At 48.7% G+C, this 3,885-nt stretch overlaps 1 long non-coding RNA gene across 1 annotated transcript; it reads left to right on the top strand.

The window, feature by feature from the left end:
- The first annotated feature begins 1,176 nt into the window (after positions 1 to 1,176).
- On the top strand, positions 1,177 to 3,086 carry LOC122705570. The gene is made up of 2 exons (XR_006344139.1): positions 1,177 to 1,776; positions 2,826 to 3,086. It is a non-coding gene; the product is annotated as an uncharacterized LOC122705570 (long non-coding RNA).
- The last annotated feature ends 799 nt before the right edge of the window (positions 3,087 to 3,885 follow it).

The raw sequence follows: 3,885 nt of genomic DNA, 5'->3' as shown, positions 1-3,885 counted from the left end.
CACATCCCATCCTACCCCCTTGGCTGTGGGGAGTTCTGTGTGTTAAGTAGCGTCAGTCCTGTTCAACTCTTTGTGACCCCATGGACTGTAGCCCACCAGACTCCTCTGTCTACGGTGTTCCCAGGCAAGAATACTGGAGTGGGTTGCCATCCCCTTCTTCAGGGGATGTTCCCGACCCAGGGAATGAATCCACATTTTCTGTGCCTCCTGCAGAGCAGGTGGGTTCTTTATCGCTACACCGCCTGGGAAGCCCTTCTTTCCCCTTTGACTGTGAGAGTGGTCTTGCTCCTCTCAGCAAGTTTATATGTTTGTGATGCTCTCATGTCTCCATGGGTGGAGATCACACGCCAGATCAATAACCAGAAAGTGCAGATACTGTTCCTGGTTTCCAAGCTGCTGGCTTTCAGAAACCTTGAGTTCTTGCTCGAGTCTTCCCTGGCATGGACATAAGGACAGATATGGAAGGGGCCTTAGACGTGCTCTGTCCAGCCTTCCTCATCTTACAAACAAGACTTTTCTGGTAGATGTAAGGAACGCAAGCATACACAGAGATCAGAGTCCCATCTTAGACTAGAAATGGCTGCCTCTGCTGCAGGTTGTGGTTGCAGTTTTGAGGAACTGCTTTCTTCATCCTGTGTCTCCCACGTGGAAGAAGGAGAACCATGGGTCCTCATGAACAGGGAGGCAGATGCCAGCTCACGTGAGGAAACACATCCCAGTGCCTAATGTTTTCTGAATTGTGAGATTATCAGAGAGGTAGTGAGCTCGCTGTGGCAGGAGATGGTCAAGCAGAAGTTATATAAGTCCCTTAAGGGAATGTGGAGCTGGGATCACATTGAAGGGGGATCAGTGACTTCAGTGCCTAAAGAGCCCATGACTCCCCAGGACCCAAGACTCCTGCCTTTCTATCTGGGAGAGTGGACAAGCGGGAAGGGGTGGGGCTTCCATGGTAGAAAAAGCCTTCTGCCTAAAGAGGTCTCACTGTTGGCTGACAACCCAAGATTTTGTGGGATGTTTTTTGAAATGTAGGTCTGGGCTTTATAATTTAATTTTAGCTCCCAAGGGGGTGTCTAACTAGATGAAAGGCCATCACACTTAAGAGGATGTTCCAGAACCTCCTTCTGGGGAAATGAGCCCAGGAAATGGTTGGGGAGTGTCCCAGACACTCAGCTGGAACTGATGGGGCAGATGAAAGCACAGGAAATAGTCTGTTGCCCAATTCTGGGCAGACGCCTGGACATCTCCAAGGACCAGAGTCTATGGACCTCAGTATTCAGGGGTTCGTGAAGGGTGGGGTCCACAGAAGTCTCTTCCAGTGGGTGAAGCAGATCTGATTGCCTCTCTCGGCCCTGCCTCTCCCTAACTGTTTCCCTGGGTAAGTCACGTGGCATCTGAATGGGTTTTTGCGTCAGCAGCATGTGAGGATGACTCCTCCCTCTTGGGCTGTGAGCCCCGCCCCAAAGCAGGTAGATGATGTTCCTAACACAAAGCTGGGGGAGGAAGTGGTTTGAATCCCACATCTTGATTTACTGAGTTGGGTAGTCGCTCTTCGAAGTGTCTTCCTCAGCTTGGGGCCAGCCCAGACCAAATGTGGTTTCCTCTGTGTGTGTGCACGTGCGTGTGTGCGGGCAAGTGTGCGTGTGTCTTAGCTACTCGCCTTTCATGGACCTAGGGTTCATGGCCACCTGAGGAGCCTAGGACTCCCTCTCAGACCTGCCCAACATGCCAAGATGTTTTGGGACCCAGATAGACACTCATAGACCTGGCAAACACCTGGTGAGTGTTAATGTGGTGCATCTCTTGTAAGGGTGGGAGTGGGACGGGGGGGGTTTACCCTTGGAAAAATTGTATAGTGATGTAAGTCACAGAACATAAAACAAAATTCAGTGAGCAATAGAGTTCTCTTCATTTTGATTTTGTCTCCTATGGATTCTTTTGTTTTAATTTTTAATTGGAGGATAATTGCTTTACAGTCTTGTGTTAGTTTCTGCTGTACATCAACATGAGACAGCCTTGGGTATACATATGTCCCCTCCCTCCCACCTCCCTCCAGGTTTGAGCTGAGTCATGCAGCAAATTCCCACTGGCTGTTTTATATATGGTAATGTGTTTGTCTCAATGTTACTCTTCAATTCATCCCTCCCTCTCTTTCCTCCCATTTGTCCCACAGGTTCATAAATCTTTGATGCCTGGCCTTACCACTGTGTTAGAATCTGGTATAAGTTTGGATTTGTTTTAACACCAAATCAGCCAGTTAGTTACTTTCTTTAACTCTCTCTACGTCTCTCAGAGAGCACTTTCACTTCCAGACCATCTGCCCCCAGAAAGCTTTGAGAATCCCCGAGAGCCACAGCTCCAAAAGGATGATTATTCTTCAGAAGCGGGGAGGCTTGAGACCCAGCTGTGGTTCTCTCTGCAACCTGCCATTAACAACCCTCCTCAACTTGCTGGGTCTCAGTTTCCCACTTCTGCTTGGAGAACAGCTGTGCCTACCTCATCCTACCTCATGGGTTGGTATGAGGCTCAAGGGGATGGAAGCGTGAAATGTGAAATGCAATGTCAACTCATTCCACTGATTCTTGCATCAGTAAATTCCATGATGACTTGGGTGCAGAATCTGTGCAAGTGTCATGGTAGGCTCTGGGACCCAGAGGCAGCAGGACCTACCCTCTCATGAGCTCACAGGCTATTCTTATTTCTAGAAGTGGACCTCAAGTCTGTGAGCCTTTTGTACATAGGCATAGTGTTTGCTTGCCCGTGAATTTTTGGTAAGAGAGTTCTTAACATGCTTGCCTCTTTCCCTACCCCACACAATTGCTCTGCAGGAGAGAAGGAGGGGGCCAGCTAACACCCCCTTGTCCAGATGGCAGTTGGAGTCAATGAAGCTCAGAGGAGTGAGTGACTCACCAGGACCGCATAGCAAGACGGCAGCTGATGGCAGATCAGGGCTCCTGCCTGCCTTTTTAAAACAATCATCTTATCAAGATTTAATGTACATATACTTTTTAAAAAATATATACATATGTTCCTAACATGTGGGACATACAGTATAAAGATTTCATACTGGATAAATGATGCTCATTAAGACAAATGAGAGAAAAAGGAGGACTTTGCCTTGCTTTAGCTACATTATTTGAAATACAAATATGCAGATTTTGTTACTGAGAAAAATCTGAACTGTTTATCAGGAACTTCAGCTGAACCTAGACTTCTCCACACCTCAATTATAAAGAAAACACAACAATAACAAAACTCAGAAAAACTGGACTAAAACTTCCTTAGCTCCTGAGACAGGACTGTTTCACATCGTGTCAAGACAGATGACGTCCGGCAGGAGATTGAATGGCTGTGTCTCACTTTCACAGGTCACCCACTTGCCAAGTTGTGATTCTATTAAAGGGTGACTGGGAGGTGACCAAACTGTGGAGACTCAGAGGGTGTGTGCAGCAGGAACATCATACGTGCAGATCACAGAGTTCATCGCTTTCCCAGGAATGAGTTGCAAAGCAGAAAGACCAGGGATGCTCAGAGCTTGAGTGCCCCGGGCAGTCGCTGTGTCACTGGCATGACTGGGCTGCCACTGGAGTCTCATCACCTGCCAGGACTCAGGAGGAGCTAGGGAGGACGTCTTGGGTGGGATGGGGGAGGCAGGGGGGCCTTCCGAGCCTCTGTGGACAAAGCCTGGAGGGGCCAGCACTAGGGAGGACCTCTGTGTGGTCTGAGGCCTGCGAAAGGCCCTGCCCTTGCATAGGAAGAGATGATCCTCATTCCTGGCTTTCCCCAGAGACTGTTTCCTTGCGTTCTTCCAGAGAGGTCATCAACTGGAGATCCACAGAGGTCATCAACTGGAGACCAGGGGGTCTTGTGTGGGCTGCAAACAGGTTT

This window comes from Cervus elaphus, chromosome 12 (assembly GCF_910594005.1).
Source record: "Cervus elaphus chromosome 12, mCerEla1.1, whole genome shotgun sequence".
NCBI classification, from domain to species: Eukaryota; Metazoa; Chordata; class Mammalia; order Artiodactyla; family Cervidae; genus Cervus; species Cervus elaphus.
This window is presented reverse-complemented; position numbering and strand designations above follow the sequence as displayed.